We start from the raw sequence: 17,766 nt of genomic DNA, 5'->3' as shown, positions 1-17,766 counted from the left end.
ATGTGCACAAACGATTCATTTCATAACTTCGCTTTAACATAGTGTGTCATTGATAAGGTACCACCAAAATGTAGATACAAAGTGAATGCCATAGAGTGCGCAAAGAAGTAAACCTATAGATCAAATGTGTGGATATGCACAAATGATTCTTTTCATGACTTCACTCTAATGTAGTGCATTGTTGCTAAGGTAGCACCCAAATAATCCATGGTACTACCCTTCTTAGAGTTAAAATAATAGAATTTTATATGTCAAGATATTCATAACATCAGAATTCACATGATACTCAACTTTCCACAACCCTTCTCTCTATCATTTAAGGTTTTCCTTGCGGTGGTAGGTGAAAATAGTATTTTTATTGTACTTTTCATATTTAAAAAATGATAAATACACACTACAACATAAGGATTGTGGATAAACTGAGGCTAAACCTCACTCCCTAACCCCACCATACATTCATGGACACATTCATAAATTTTTAATGTGTACAATCTATTTTTTTCATTTTTCTTCATTTTTTCTTGATTTAACTTATTATTTATTAGTGATTTTATTTATTTTAGATGTGTAGAGCTTGCATGAACCAAAAACCAACATTATACTCCATATGAACACCAAAGAACCATGAAAACTCATGGAACACTCAATTTTTCCAAAATCCCACAATTTTTACATTGCGAGTTTTCTTGGTTTTCATTTTAATTATACGAATAGCAAGAACCAACTGAGAATTCTGATTTTTCAAGCACTAGAAATCACATTCAATCATTTGCAACCATTTTTCATATTATGTGCAAAAGATTCATCATAAAATATAAAAATCGAGCACTACGAGATTAATTTAATACGAATCTACATGCATTTCAAAGTCAAAAAGTTGTTGACACTCTTCCATGGCTGTTGATGCATCCTCAACCTTCAATTTACGCTCCACACCACTTCAACATCATCATATGTCTAAGATCTATCGCTTCAGTCCATCCCCCTCTCACATAGATTGATCTATAAAAATAAGATGTAGAGAGGAGAGAGGAAGACTAAAATTAGGGATTTTGATTGAGTGTATCAAATTGTGCATGGTTATAGGCAATATGGAGTGAAGAAATTATGCATCTGAAGCCTTGGAGCATTCTCCATCTCTCCTCCTATTGCAAAATGCTCCAATTGATGGATGTAAGGACGCGTAAAAAAAAAATTCACTCCTTGTGTCATGAAGAGAAAATGAGCATAAAGCTCTTCTTATTAATTATTAACACTAATCATTAAAATGTCCGATTCATTTTTGCATATTCACACTTGTTTACAAGTGGCTCCGGCCTAGATGAAGGGGTAAACAAGTTCAAAATTGTGATCTAATGGGATGATTGGCTTCATGGTGTTGAGATCTATCAAGTTGGCCTCCATCACGCTCTTTTTGGCTCCTAGATCCAATAGCTGCTTCATAATGCCAAACCTTGTGACCATTAAATGGAGGATCAAATGACCTCCTATTGACAAATGGAGACTTGCGTTGCATTCTTAGCATCAAGATGCATCTAGGAAAACTCTAGCTCCTTGATATGCAACTATTTCATTTTCTATGAAAAATTACTATTTTATTACTATGGAGATCTTTTATGCTCTAAAAATGGCTTCAAAAATCCGCTCTTAGATGTGCTAGTGGTAACTAGCAAAACAAGTTAAATCACTACAAGATATAGACCTTATAGCGACGTTTAAAGCGACGAAAATACAAACAACAAAATTTGCCCCCGTCGTCGCAAAAAGCGTCGTTATTGACGACGCCATAGAATCGTCGCTATATGCGTCGCTATTTGTGTCGCTATTTGCATCAGTAAATTTGCGACGCAAATAGCGACGGTAACAGAGAAAAAAAAAATTTGTGGCAGGGCAGCATATAGCACTGTGTGCTGTATGAGAGCCACACAAAATAGTTTCTTCACTGCTGCATACAAAGCGCTTGCAAACAAAAAGAATGTATACTGAAATCATAAAACTGATACATGAAATAAATACATGATCGCATAAAATGCGATTGGTACAATCATGAAACGATATCACTAATACATAGAAAATGTCTACATAGATCAGGCGACTAAAAACTAAAGGTATGTGAGCTCTAAGGATCCAAGGGCGAGCTACAAATCCTCGTCTCCCGAAAGCTCTTCCCACCGCAAAGGAGCATCAAAGGGATTCTGCAAAAAAGAAACAACATATCAATCCACCATACAATAATGCATTCAAATATCTCATGGTAACTATGGACAAGAAAGATGAGTGACTTACAGGGCCGCCACATCTATACAATCGGTCGATCAATGCCCTGAGACCATGCCTCTCTGCATATCGAGTCTCAAGGCCTTGCGGATCGCGATTTGTAATGGAGTGCTGTAAAGAAAACAAAATGCTAACTGTTAGAAACATGATTGTCAGTACAAAGAATATCTCAAAAAAACAAATAAGCAAAACAAAAGAGAAACTTACAAAGTCCTCCAAATATGTCCTGTGGCCGCCACTCCCAAGATAATCCACCAATCCAGCCTCAATTCGTGCCCTTGCCGCCTCCCGCTGCTGACTCCAACGTCCTGGCGAATTTGTAGCCTCCTCCCTCAGTCGGCGCCAGTCGTCTGCATCTAACCACTCGGGCTTTGGAGCCCCACTCTTGATTGCCTTGCGTGCATCGGATCGTCTATGTGACATGTATGCACGCATGCAATCCATCATCCAGCCCGTAGAGAATCTATCTACTGCGGCTGGCACCAGGAACTCCTTGTGCAAGGATGCTACTATGTAGTCCTTGCTCCCCTCCGGTATGTTCCTCCAATGATCCAAGACGTTGTGCCGAAAAACTTGTTGGCACAACTCCCTCATGCGAGCCATCACCCTCCTCCCCTCTTCATTCATGATGATGGCTCCTGACCTACTATCCACTAGGTATCCATAATCCCTAGGAGTCTGCCTAAGATGGGCCCTCTCCCATCTCTGTCCACGCTCCTGGGCATATCCAGGAGACCCTTGTACATCCGGTGTACCGACGGGGGTACCCTCTCCCGAAGTGCCACTCAAAGGGGTGCCACCAAAGGGGGTGCCACCAAAAGGAGTACCACCAAAAGGTGTGCCATCTGCCAACAGGTGCGCAAAAGCCGGAGTAACTAGAGTCGACGTCCCCACAGGTGTGACAAATCCTGGAGGTGATGCAGCTCCAGCTGAACGATGAGACAGAGACACCGCATCCGTGTCTCCACAACAGCACCCCCTGATCCTCCTGCAGTCGCAGTCCCTCCCTCTAGCCCAAGTCGCAAGCGTCGAGATCGTCTACTCGAAGCTGAAGCATCTAATCGCGCTGAAGTAGATCTAGCAGAGTGCCTTGACGAAGAATGAGACAGCTCCTAGTCTGCCATCTCTCTGAATCTCGCGAGCTGATCTAGAGACATGCGTGCCATCATGTCTTGAAACTCCTCATCGCTCATCCCTCGACTCATCTTGAAAATGTCGATACCTGCACAGATAAAAAATGATGTTAGAATAATCAACTTAAACTATACAAAGCACATTAATATAAATCATTTTTGAAAAATCCCTCTTAAAATGCATATCTTATCTACCTTTATAAGAGATCTAAACAACGAATTGAGTAATACAATTCTCGAAGAATGAAGTATTTTATGGTCCCATGTTAATCTCCTGACACAACTCTGCATACACTAGAAGGTCAATAGACATGTCACCACAAAAGAACGAGTCTGCCTCATTCTCAAAAAATTCTACGACTTCTGTATTTCCATCATTGTTAGCCGATGCAGGCTCCAAGCTTACGGTGGCCTCCACCCCTTGTAATATCAACCCCTCTATTTGCATATTTTCTTCATCTATGCCTGGAACCTCGCTTTGATCATATACTCTCGCACCTCGAGAAGTTGAAGGGATAACATATCACCATCGAGGTTGTTGGGGGTTTGGATAGAAGATTACCTGTTCACAAACACTTACAAAGCGAGTTCAAACCATTGTGACATAAACCATGTCATATTACAATTAGCAAGCAAATGACTATTTGCACCTATTCACAATGGGCCGGCAACACGAAGGTGTCGCGCAAATCCGTCCATTTTTTATCGGAATCTATTTCGAGAAATCCAAATGGACCTCGTCGAACTGTTGGTCCAGCTCCTCCAAGTACCATTTTGAACCACTGCACTTCGAATAGTATCATCGAGAAGCTATGGTAATCCACTATAATAATACTTTGCAAGTTCCCAAAATACTCCATCTCATCCACAACGGTGTTCGGATCCGTTGCTCGTTGCCGGCTCTCTTGCACAAACCTTGCCATGACACCAGAGTCCATTGTGGAGCGCATTTTGTCAATACGCTCCACGCAAAAATGCCGCCCGCGCGACCACACTGCACTATATATTTTGTACTGCACATTTGAAACACTCAAATTAGATGTAGCAAGCAAATTTAGATACGACACATTCTAAACCCCTCATCACCTTTGGACTACATCCCCTCGAGAACTCCCACTCCTCCATTGAGACCTCTGTCCCTTCGCTGGATGCTGCGATCAAGGCTCCATGTAACCATCGTGTTGACATAAACCGCGGCATCTCCTCCATGCCTTCGGGATATCGAATTGGTCAGTGACGCGTACTGTGTCGGAATTCAGCTCGCGCTTCCTCTCGATCTTGCCTTGCAATCTGGTACTTGGCGAGCCACGTCTCCATGGAGGCATGCTGCAACATACAAAAGCGATTCACCTTCTCTTCCATTGAGGCATCCATTCTTTTTTCTACCCCATTTCCAACCACCACATCTCCAGTCAGCCTATCATCGTCCTTCAGCATCCAAAGCATTTCATTGTCCGGTTCCACCGTTGGTAGCCATTGTGAGATATGCACTAATGCCTCTGACACCAACCAACCTTCCGCCATGCTACCTTCTGAACGAGCTCATTGTCACTTTCAGGGTTTTCATGAAGCACTCCAGGAAGAACATCCATCGTGTATGGATAGGTCCAGCAATCTCCACTTCGCCCACAAGATGCACAAGAAGGTGAACTTGTATCGTGAGCATGCTAGTGGGCAGGTATTTCTCAAAGAGACAGACCGTCTCAACTGCTCCCCGCCTTGCGGATTCAATAGAGGACGTCTTAATCTCTTTCTGTGAGATCCATTGCACCAAAGTCGACAACTTGTAAATGGCCTCGCAGATTTCTGGAGTAAGGCGTCCCGCGATCGCGATCGGTAGAACAAACTGCCACAAATGAGAAAGCATTATGAATAATGGTCACTTTTCAAATTTCAAAATGTCCACGCTAATTAAAATCCATTCTGTTCACAAACCTGACATATCTTATGCCAATCATGGGATTTTAGCCCAAACATTTGGTCATCTTTAGAAAATGCGGACCTGAGAGAACGCATCATACCTGTCGGAGTGCGGATAGACTTGATTACTTGCATCACAATGCGCTCTTCTTTGGTAGACAAAACCCAGGGAGTGCGAGGAAGCTGCACTCCCCCTTCAGCACTCGACTGCGGCCAAAGCGCCTCCATCTTACCTACCTCTTTTAAATCCATTCGTGACCCTATAGTGTCTCTCTTTCCTGTGATGTGATCCCATAGCAAGTTGCCCACATTCTTGAAAATATGCATGGGATCCAACAAGTGGTTGGCCTGTAAGTGGGTCCAATATGGCAACTCGTAGAAAATTGAGAACTGTCGCATTCCATTTGGATGTGATTTCGGGTTTACCATTTTCAGCTCATACCAGCTTGCAGCGTTCATACGTGCTGGAGGTCGTCCAAGAAAACCTTCCCTGAGTTCATGATCCTCCGGTAAGAAAACGGCGTGTCCTTGATATACCATCTTCTTCATGGTTCGTGACCTTCAGGAGTCTAACTGTGGCCCACACAATGGACATGCATGATAACCTGAGGTAACCAGACCTGTAAGGCGAGCCACGACCTAGTGAATACTTAATTGGCTGAAATAAAATATAGATATTACCAGCGAGAACAAAGGTTTGCTCACCTGAGCACTCTCCCAATCCTAGAAAGTCATGCATCGTCCACATGAGAATGGCTCGAATGTTGGCTGACCGCCGACCATCGCGCCTGCTTATATCTTACACCGTGACCCCCTCCTCCCATAAAATCTTAAGCTCATCGACTAATGGATGAAGATACACGTCCATATTTTTTACTTTGTAGCGGCCCGAGACGAGCAAGCTAAGGATGAGATGTCCTTTCTTCGTAGAAAGCCATGGAGGGATGTTGTAGTTGACAAGCACTATAGGCCACACACTGTAAGAAGTCGAGTGCAGACCAAATGGGTTCACACCATCCATGGCGAGACCGAGCCGAAGATTCCTTGGCTCTCGTGCAAAGCTTGGGAAGGTAGAGTCAATGTGGCTCCATGCGCGCAAGTCCGCTGATATTCGTTGAACTCCATCCGTGGACCTATTCTACACATGCCACGTTGTCAAGCTTGCCATGGTAGACGTGCGAAACATGTGGTTTATGCGAGGGATGAGCGGAAAGTGTCTAAGAACTTTTTGAGGGATGGTTTGCCCTTGCAAGTCCTGCCGATACCTGTGAGCACCACACTTTGGACATGTCTCCATAGTCTCGTATTCATCTCGAAACAATATGCAGTCGTTGATACATGCATGGATGTTATTGTAGTCCATGCCAAGCTTCCCTAAAACATGTCGTGCATCATCATGAGACTCGGGCATGGTATTTGCAGGTGGCAATATATGATATTTCAATAACCTGAAAAAAATCATAAAACACCTTGAAAAACCACAAATGTTTGCAATAATACTATTTATAAAAAAATCAATGAAGCCTGTGTGCAAGGTACCTGAATAACTCAGTCACACTCGTATCGCTCCAACCGTATTTTGCTTGCACACTTAAGAGTGCAAGCAATGTCTTCAACCGAGATACTCGGAACCCATCATATAATGGTATGGATGCTTCCTCTCTAAGCGGGTCAGATGTCTCAACATCCATGGGAATCAATGCATCGATCATTGCCTCCATCTCAGGCTCCAAGATTGTAGACAGGTCGGGAAGGTTGTCTGTCTCCTCTGGCATTGACGGTATAGATGGGCCTTGTGAGTGGTCGATTGGCTCCTGCAATCCATCCATCGCACGTCCACGAACTCTTCTAATTGGCCGCAAAGGGTGCACTCCCCCTTGGGTCGAGACATCACCCCCCTGGATAGAAAATTTGCCAACAAGACCCAATCTTATTGTGTATGGTTTTCAATTAGCTTGAGAGTACAATGCATGATTAATATTAACTTCAAATTACCGTTTGCTGAAAATCCACAATCGCCTGATCAATGATCTCAGATTGAAACTCGCCAAATCGTCGTACGTGTTCTATAAACAATCGGCGTTTTTGTCTAATTGCCAACTTGCATTGAGAGCAAGGACATGGGATATGCTGATTAAGATACGTCTCGCGGTCTTGAACAATAAGACCTTCTTCGTTTTCCATCTTATCTACATTACAGCAAACGAGGCTTAAATGGATAGCTTTATGGAGATGTACGTCAAGTTGCAAGTTGACCATAAATCTTGCATTTTATATAGTAGTTGAGAGATTTTCTGATGTTATATCTTGGCCTTGTATCATGCTCAAGGATTTGTTTGTCCCGGTAGATAATTATTTGTTATATCTCAGCTTTGAGTATAAGTAATCCATTTTGAAATTAATGCGCACGCCATCTATGGAATTTAATAACTGTAGTAATAAAATTTATTTCAATCAATTCTACTCATAGTCCTAAGACCTGAGAGAAATTATCCTATACTCAATTTAAGGGTTTCTTCTTCTATAACAATACTTTTGGGTTCATTTTGATGAAGTACCTTAATGACCATTAGCTAGGGTATCATTTTCTTTTAGTCCTTCCATTGACTAGTTGGCATGATTTCTAATTTGGCATGCCTATAAAGTTAATACAAAAACAATGAATTATGCATATCACAATTAGATCCCCTACTTGGACATTATGAAGGAATTGACCATATTTAAGCCATCTTAAAGAGTTACCAATACATGTGGCCCATGGCAAAGCACATTGCATACCATTATCAATAAGTCTATTATCTTAAATTTCCTTCCCCTCCCTCTCCCTCTCTTTCTCTCCCTCTCTCTCCCTCTCCCTCTCTTTCTCTCTTTCTCTCACCCTCTCCCTCTCCCTCTCGTTCTCTTTCTCTCCCTCTCTCATTTCCTTCCCCTCCCTCTCCCTCTCCCTCTCCTTCTCTTTTTCTCCCTCTCCCTCTCTATCCCTCTTTCTCTCTCATTTCCTAACCAAGCAAAAAATAAAGTGATTTAAACATCCTCCAAGCAAAAGGGAGAGGGAGAGATACAATGCACTCTCTCTCTCTTTCTCTTTCTATCCCTCTCTCATTTCCTTCCCCTCCCTCTCCCCTTTGCTGTCTTTCTCTCTCATTTCCTCTCCTAAACAAGCAAAAAATAAAGTGATTTAAACATTAAACAAGCAAAAGGGAGAGGGAGAGAGAGAATGCACTCTCCCTCCTTCTCCCTCTCTTTCTCTTTCTCTCCCTCTCTCATTTCCTCCCCCTCCCTATCCCTATCCCTCTCCCTCTCTTTCTCTTTCTCTTTCTCTCCCTCTCCCTCTCCCTCTCCCTCTCTTTCTCTCTTACTCTCTCATTTCCTTCCCCTCCCTCTCCCTCTCTCCTAAACAAGCAAAAAAGAAAGTGATTCAAACAACAAACAACCAAACCCGTCGTGAGAGAGAGAATGCACACTCTCTCTCTCACCCTCTCCCTCTCCCTCTCGTTCTCTTTCTCTCCCTCTCTCATTTCCTTCCCCTCCCTCTCCCTCTCCCTCTCCTTCTCTTTTTCTCCCTCTCCCTCTCTATCCCTCTTTCTCTCTCATTTCCTAACCAAGCAAAAAATAAAGTGATTTAAACATCCTCCAAGCAAAAGGGAGAGGGAGAGATACAATGCACTCTCTCTCTCTTTCTCTTTCTATCCCTCTCTCATTTCCTTCCCCTCCCTCTCCCCTTTGCTGTCTTTCTCTCTCATTTCCTCTCCTAAACAAGCAAAAAATAAAGTGATTTAAACATTAAACAAGCAAAAGGGAGAGGGAGAGAGAGAATGCACTCTCCCTCCTTCTCCCTCTCTTTCTCTTTCTCTCCCTCTCTCATTTCCTCCCCCTCCCTCTCCCTCTCTTTCTCTTTCTCTTTCTCTCCCTCTCCCTCTCCCTCTCCCTCTCTTTCTCTTTCTCTCTTACTCTCTCGTTTCCTCTCCTAAACAAGCAAAAAAGAAAGTGATTTAAACATTAAACAGGCAAAAGGGAGAGAGAGAGAGAATGCACTCTCCCTCTCTTTCTCTCTCTCCCTCTCCCTCTCCCTCTCCCTCTCCCTCTCCCTCTCCCTCTCTTTCTCTCCCTCTCTCTCCCTCTCCCTCTCCTTCTCTTTCATTTCCTCTCCTAAACAAGCAAAAGAGAACAATTTAAACCTTCAACAAGCAAAAGAAAGAGAGAGGGAGACTCACCAATGAGATATGGCGAGCGTGGGGTGGCTTCTCTTTGCAATGAGGGCTCCTCCTCTCCTTCGCGAACAACGGCGGCGGCGGCGGCTGCAGCAAGTCTTCTTCCTCTTCTTCTCTCACAAAGCCTTCACTCTCTCCCTCGCTCTCGCTCTCAAAAGTCAAAGCAAAAGAAATGAAAACGGCGCTCGGGTTTCGGCCGCGTTTTTTTTCCTGTGGCGTCGCTATTTGCGTCGCCAATAGCGACACATATAGCGACGCCGATATCTGCCGTCGCTAATCGGCGTCGCTAATTGCCCAATTCCTTGTAGTGAATCAACAGCTTGATAAAATGCAAGTTTCAGGAGGCCCTAACAACTCTAGACACAATGAAAACTCTAGAGGAAGAGGTGGATGGTGGGACAAAGGTTCTAGCAATTCTAGTATTGTTTGTCATTATTGTGGCAAAAGAGGTCATATTATAGCTCAATGTTATGCTAAGAAGAATGATAAACACAATGATAAATTACATCAAGAAAACTATACATCATTTTCATGATAGAATAAAGAGAAAAGTGAGCATCTAGTTATTATGCAATATATAATGAGTACTACTATAGGAAAGGGGACACATGATGATGTATGATATGTTAATTCAAGTGCACCTAATCATATGATAGCTATACTAAATGGTTTAAAGAGATACATGATTTACAAAATCCATGTCATGTGTAGGTGGGTGAGAATTCATGCCACTTAAAGTCACACATTGAAATTTTCTTCTTGTCCTTGGATAATGGTCAGTAGACAAAGAGTCTGACCTGTCAAATATATTAAATGTATTATCCATCACAAAAAATTAAGTGTTTGTTGGCTAGATGGTAGAGCAAGGAATGTAGCTTCGATTTAATACAAAATGTTATTTTGTGAATGACTTTAATAATAAATGTATGTTGGCCACAAAAGAAAGTAGAGGTGGCCATATGTTCACTTTAGATGTTGGAATTTTTGGTCTGAATGCTATTGTCTATGCAAAAGGAAAAGGAGTGGTTTGAAGACATTGAAATATGATACAAACCTATTGGACATACAAATATGAAAATGTTGAAATTAATGCAGTCTAAAGGATTGATTATAGGGTTGCATAATTTTAAAGTTATAGAATTTTATAAGTGTATGAAGCATATTAATTTTGCTAAGCAAGCAAGATAATCTTTTTTTCATGATAGAAATGTGAGTAAGAATATACTTGAAGTTATGTGTATAGATGTTTGGTAGCCTATACAAAACATATCTCTTGGTTGCAACATATATTTTTTCATGTTTATTGATGTTTGTTCAAAAGAGTTGTGGGTGTATTTCATGAAGGAAAAGAGTGATGCATTTGATCACTTCAAGAATTTCAAGGCTACTATTGAGAAAAAAATAAGCTTAAAAGTTAAGTACTTGAGGTTAGATAAAGGGGGGGAATATCTCTCTAATGAGTTCGACGAATTTTTGAGGTCTCATGGGATAAAGAGACAGTTTACTTACATGTATATCCCATAGAAAAATTAGATTGGAAAAAGAAAAAATAGGCATATTGAAAAAGTCGACAAGCATTGATGGTTAAAAATATTTTGCCAAAATACTTTTGTACTAACTATTCATATAGTTGTCTATATTATGAACAAGACTCTCACAATCGTAATTCATTGAATAACTCCCAAAGAATGCTTTGCAAGCAAAAAGCTCAATGTGTCACACTTGAAAGTGTTTGGCTATATTGTAGATGTTCATATGCCACATAAGCTACAAAAGAAGTATGATCCAAAGGTTGAAAAATGTATTTTTATTGGATACTCTTTAGAGTAGAAAGTGTTAAAATATGTGGGATCTAGAGCATGGCAAATGCGGAAGCTATGGAGGTTGAAAGAGAAAGAAGAAACTCACGAAGACATTGACCCTGACAAAGACAAATTTTCACACAAGTGAATTAGGTTCCAATATTGAGACTAGGACTCATAAACACAATCTTGTGTGTGGATAGTGACATAGACACTTTACTGGAAAGAAAAGAGTACTATCATTGCATTAGAAAAGGAGTGCAAGTACAATTCTTTATAGGAATCAAGTGGTGGCACTTTCTCATACTGTACATATGGGATTTTGGTCCTGAGCCCTCATTGCTCCTTAGTAAGGTACTGAAGTAGGTGTGATTGCAAATATCTCAATACCCCTCCTCAATCATAACCAGACGTACAAAGCATTTAGAGGATTTAGTGAAAGAAACACGTGCAAACTGTGGGCACATCATAAACATGGCAAAACACCAGAGATTGTCATAGAGAAAGCTAAGTGTGGGTACCACAAACATGCTGGCCATCCAGAAGTTGTAGCACGGTCCTCACAAAGTGTACAGAGGCTGTAGCACAAGGCTACTTGAGGAGTTTATAAGTTTATGTCTAAAGCATTAGGGCTAGGAAATAAAAATCCAAAAAATTCTATCTAAATAGAAGGGCTGATGAGGTTTGTCCTTCTCCTAGTCTTCTTCTTCTTCTTCTTCTTCTTCTTCTTCTTCTTCTTCTTCTTCTTCTTCCTTTGCTCCGTTTTCTTCTTATTCTTTGACTGCAACTAGATAGGCATTTTGGGACCTTTTTCTAGCATGGCAGAACTTCTCGGTGTGTTCGATCCTTTTGTAAAAGTCACAGAAGGGCTGATACTTCTTGCCTTTGTACCTTTTCCAACATATAATGCATGTTCATCTATAGAAGTGCTTGGTTCTTCCTTATTTTTTAGCTTCTTTTCCTCCTCTAACAATGATGCCTGGATATCAAGAAGTTTAGGGTTTGGCATGTTCATTAGAGTTGTTGATACATTATTATATTCAGGTGCCAAACTTTTAAGGAGAACACCGATGCAAAGATCTTGATCCATTTTAATGTTGATTCATGCAAGTTGGGTTAGAAGTCCTTCCATGTAGCTTAGATATGTGGCAAGTGATGTGGTAGAATTCATTTCAAGCTTGAAAAACTCAATCAAGAGACCATATTTTGATAATTTAGACCGTGCACCTAATAAAGTGTCAAGTCTCTTCCATGTATTGTATAAAGTGTCACAAATATCCACATGGTGGATATAGTTGTTGTCTAGCTCCAATTTGATAATGGTCTCAGCCTTATCATTGTTCTTTTGCCAAGTGACTGCAAGGTCCACATCATGAGGCTTCTTTTCTTTTCAAATGGTAATGGCCTAGAGGCCCTTCTTCATCAAGATGAGTTTGATGTGGGTCTACCAGGTGTGAAACCCAACTCCTTTGAAGCGAGTAGTTGAAGAGTCTTTTCCCATGTTAGAAGGCTAGAGCAATAGTAAATCAATGCTAGATTTCAGCAGTAGAAGAGTTAAGCACAAGTGCCAAGAAGCACTAGGTGAGGGTCAATGGACAATATGTCTATAGCTTCTTCCTTGGATCTTCAACCTTTCAAAAATACTTCAAGATCTTTCAAACCTAAGTCTTCATAATTTCCATCGAGAATCAATCTTGAAACTCTGAAACTTTTCAATAGTAGAGTTGAATTTTAATGTGTCAAAATATACAAACAATGGTAGTGTGAAAACACACTATGTAGGTACTATGCTTGAACTTGATGTTAAGCTTAAATGTCTTGTTGCTTGCTTCAAGTTTGCAATATTTCCCCTCCTTACTGATTTGTTGGTCTAGTTAGGCAATAGTCTTGAGTGGCAAGAGCTCCAGTTAGCTTGAGAAAGTGTAAAGAATGAAATTTCGAGCTTTCACTATGGAGTCTAGATTAGGGTTTATGACCCAAGCTTGGTTTTTTGCATAGTGTGCATTGTTTACTCAATCATTCCAAGAAAATTTTATGTGAGATTGAAGCTTAATTAATGGGCTTCAAAATCCTTATGTAGTTGGGCAAGATTGCACTATGTACACTGGGAAAAAATGGCCCGATTAGGACTGCGCTTGTTTCAGGTAGCGACCACATTTTTGCGCAATATTGAGCTAAATCATCACCAATGTTGGAGCGTGATGTGCCATTGAGATACGCCTAAAGTTGAAAATATTTTTGTGGAAGACATCATGATGAATGGTGGAATGTAGTGTGAGATCCATAGGCTCCAAGATGCCTAGGTAGTGCCTAGCTATGGAGGCCATGGGACAGATCCTGAGAAAAGTGACAATGCTAAGTAGTGGATAGGGAAATGTCAAGTTTTGAGGTGATACAGAGAAGCGCCTTTAGCAGATGAAAAATCTTCTAGAAGAGAACTCCTAATGATATGGCCCATAAGGAGAGATATGGAAGCTCCAAGGAGGCAAGGTCCTATCTGGCTATGGTTGCCATGAGGTGACTATGAGATTCAAGTGATGAATGGGGGTCATACTTTCTCATACTGTGCATATGGGATTCTGGTCCTGAGCCCTCACTGCTCCTTACAAAGGGACTGAACTAGGTGTGATTGCAAATATCTCAACAAAAAGGATATAACTATTATAATCCTCTCACACGTGATCTTAGAATGAGCAGGGATGCTATTTTTTATGAGATGAGTAGTTGGTATATATCTATTGGTGATGGATTGGATGATCATCATCATCATGATAGTTATTGTTGGAAGTAGAGAGACATAGAATTTAACTAACAAGGAGGAGCTACATATTCACCTCTCTTTTTTTCTTATATTACCAACTCATCTAACTAAAGTGAATACAACACACTAAGGACTCTAAGACCATTCACGCCAAGTATAGACTAAGTCTAAAGCCACCGACTTAGTTAATGTTCGCATGTAGTACAACTAGACAGGCTAAGTGTCATGTACTCACATTCTAAAGATAGAAGAACTAAGCTTGAAGTCTTAAAAATCCCCCTCAAGCTCAAGATAGCATCTGTACACTAAGCAACTATCTAAAAACACTGAACTTATCTTTATCCAGGGACTTGGTAAAGATATCTACAACATGTTCATTAGTCTTCATATGCATGAGATCTATTCTCCCTATAAGAACCCTCAGGGACGTTACTATATGTATATCCTCTACATCACGTGCATTCAAGGCCTATTTATAAATATCCCTATCTATGAATTTTTCATGAATAAAACATAACCCTTTTCTATTCAATCTATAAATGACCCCTTTATATTACACCATTTTTTATGTAAAAAATGTATTTTTAAATTACCTTATTTTGAATTCACGTGATGCACACATATATCCATGAGTAACTTCCCCAAGCAAGAACCATCTCTCTAATAAAGTGGTAGTGTACCTCCATGTGTTTAGTCCTGGCATGGTATACTAGATTCATTGCTAGAAGTACACTACTGAGATTGTCGTATAACAAGGTGACTGGAGCATCCATATGTATATCCAAATCAGCCATAAGCTTGAGCAGCCATGCAATCTCACATGCTGCCAATGAAACACCCCTGTACTCAACCTCAATACTAGACAATGCAACCATAGGTTGCTTCTTATTGATTTGGTTGATCATGCCACTTCCAAAGCCAAAATCATAACCACTCGTTGATCTATGATCATATGAGCATCCTGCCAATTTGTATCTGTGTATCCAACTAGTGTCTTGAAGCGCTTATCTTTCACATAGAACAAACCATAATCTACAATGGACTTAACATATCTCATAATCTGCCTAAGAATATCCAAATGTGGCTTTCTGGGCTTTTGCACTAATTGACTTATGAGCCCAACTACATAACTCAAGTCCTGGCCTAGTGATAGTCAAGTAGATCAGACTACCAACCATCTACCTATACATAGTCACATCATCAATTTCAGCTCCAGTGCTAATGTCTAACTTGACATTCTGATCAAGAGGTGTATCCAGTGGTTTACATTTAGCAATGCCATATTTCTTCAACATTTCCATGGTATAGTGTTTCTGCATTAGCCATAAACCATTTTCAACTTTGATCACCTCAATACCCAAGAAATACTTTAGTTTACCTACGTGTTTCTCATGTCAAATTCAGATTTCAGCATCTGCATAACATGCTGTACCCCCAAGTCATCATCACATGTAATCCCCAAGTCATCACCTGTAATTATCAAGTCATCAACATAGATGACTAGCACTACCAAGCCTTTGTTTATCTTTTTCATAAACAGGCTATGATCAGCCCTGCCAACAGTAAATCCCAAAATCTGCAAGTAATTACTAATCCTTGCATGCCAGGTTCTCGGAGCCTACTTTAGCCGATATAACACTTTTTTCAGCTTACATACATAATGTTGCAAATCAGGATGTACATACCCTTCAGGGCTGATCCATATAAACCTCCTCTTCCAAGTCACCATTGAGGAAAGCATTCTTCACATCCATCTACTACAATTTCTAGCCTTTAGCAGCAGCCAATGCGATCATTGTTCTTATGGTTGCCATCTTGGCAACATGGCTAAATGTTTCCTCATAGTCTAGCCCATATTGCTAGGCATATCCTTTTGTGACCAGCCTGGCTTTGTACCTCTCTATAGTGCCATCGAACTTGTATTTAATCTTGTAGACCCATTTTCAGCCAATGGTTTTCTTTCCTTTTAACAGTGGCACAAGATTCCAAGTGCTATTTTTAGCCAAAGCATCTAGCTCCTCATCCATAGGTGTGCACCAATTTTTATCTATCACTGCTTCAAAAAATATACTAGGCTCTTTGACCTTTGTCATCTTTGCCATATAAGCAAAGTGGTTCACAAAAAAATCATTGTAACTCAACCTATCCATAGGGTATCTAACTCTCTACGATCGTCTAAGTTGTGGTGTACTACTTGATTTCCCTCTCTTACACTACAAGATATAGGCCTTATACCGACATTAAAAGCGAAGAAAATGCAAATAACAAAATTTACCCCCATCGTTGCAAAAAGCGTCGTTATCGGCGATGCCATAGAACAGTCGGTATCAGTGTCAGTATTGGCGTCGGTATCAGTGTCGCAAATGCGACGCTATACTGATGCCAATACCGACGATTTGCGACGAAAATAACGATGCCAATAATGACACAAGCAGTATGCGACGCTAATAGTGACGCAAGCTACCCTGCCACATATAGCATTGTGTGCTTTATTAGAGCCATACAAAATAGTTTCTACACTGTGTACAATGCACTTGTAAACAAAACAAAGTATACTGAAATCATAATACTGATACATGACATAAATACATGATCGCATAATAAGTGATTGGTACAATCATGACAATATATCACTAATACATAGAAAATTTCTACATAGATCAGGCGACCCAAAAATAAAGGTGTGTGAGCTCCAGGGATCCAAGGGCGAGCTACATATCCTCGCCCTCCGAAAGCTCGTCACGCTGCAAAGGAGCATCGAACAAACTCTGCAAAAAAGGAAACAACACATCAGTCCACCATACAATAATGCATTCTAATTAAACATGGTAACTACAGACAAGAAAGATGAGTGACTTACAGGGCCGCCGTGTCTATACAATCGATCGATCAATGAAGTGAGACCGTGCCTCTTTGCATATCGAGTCTCAAGGCTAGTCGGATCGCGATTTGTAATGGAGTGCTACAAAGAAAACAAAATGCTAACTGTTAGAAACATGATTGTCAGTACAAAGGATATTGAAAAAAAAAAACAAAATAAAAGAAAAACTTACAAAGTCCTCCAAATATGTCATGTGGCCGCCACTCCCAAGATGATGGACCACTCCAGCCTCAAGTCATGCCCTTGCCGCCTCGCACTACTAACTCCAACGTCCTGGAGAATCTGTAGCCTCCTCCCTCAGTCGGTGCCAGTCATCCGCATCTAACCACTTGGGCTTTGCAGCCCACTCTTGACTCTTGATTGCCTTGCGTGCATCGGATTGTTTGTGTGACATATATGCACACATGCAGTCCATCATCCAGCCCATAGAAAATCTATCTACTACTGAGGCTGGAACCGGAAACTCCTCATGCAAGGATGCTGCTATGCAGTCCTTGCTTCCCTCCGGTATGTTATTCCAACGATCTAAGACGTTGTGCCGAAAAACTTGTTGGCACAACTCTCTCATGCGAGCCATCACCTTCCTCCCCTCATCATTCATGATGATGGCTCCTGACCTATCATCGACTAGATATCCATATCCCCCTAGAGTCTACCTAAGATGGGTCCTCTCCCATCTGCGTCCACGCTCATGGGCAAATCAAGAGACCCCTGTGCATTCAGTGTACCGACCAGGGTAATATCTCTCGGAGTGGCACCCATAGGGATGCCACCTACTACT

At 41.0% G+C, this 17,766-nt stretch overlaps 1 pseudogene; it reads right to left on the bottom strand.

Annotated features, from left to right (window-relative positions):
* Nucleotides 1-643: 643 nt before the first annotated feature.
* LOC148012209 (uncharacterized) lies at nucleotides 644-6,498 on the bottom strand (annotated as a pseudogene).
* Between the last annotated feature and the right edge of the window lie 11,268 nt (nucleotides 6,499-17,766).

Source organism: Lygodium microphyllum, chromosome 27 (genome assembly GCF_053477565.2).
Source record: "Lygodium microphyllum isolate KBCC chromosome 27, Lygodium_microphyllum_v1.1.10, whole genome shotgun sequence".
Classification (NCBI taxonomy): Eukaryota; Viridiplantae; Streptophyta; class Polypodiopsida; order Schizaeales; family Lygodiaceae; genus Lygodium; species Lygodium microphyllum.
This window is presented reverse-complemented; position numbering and strand designations above follow the sequence as displayed.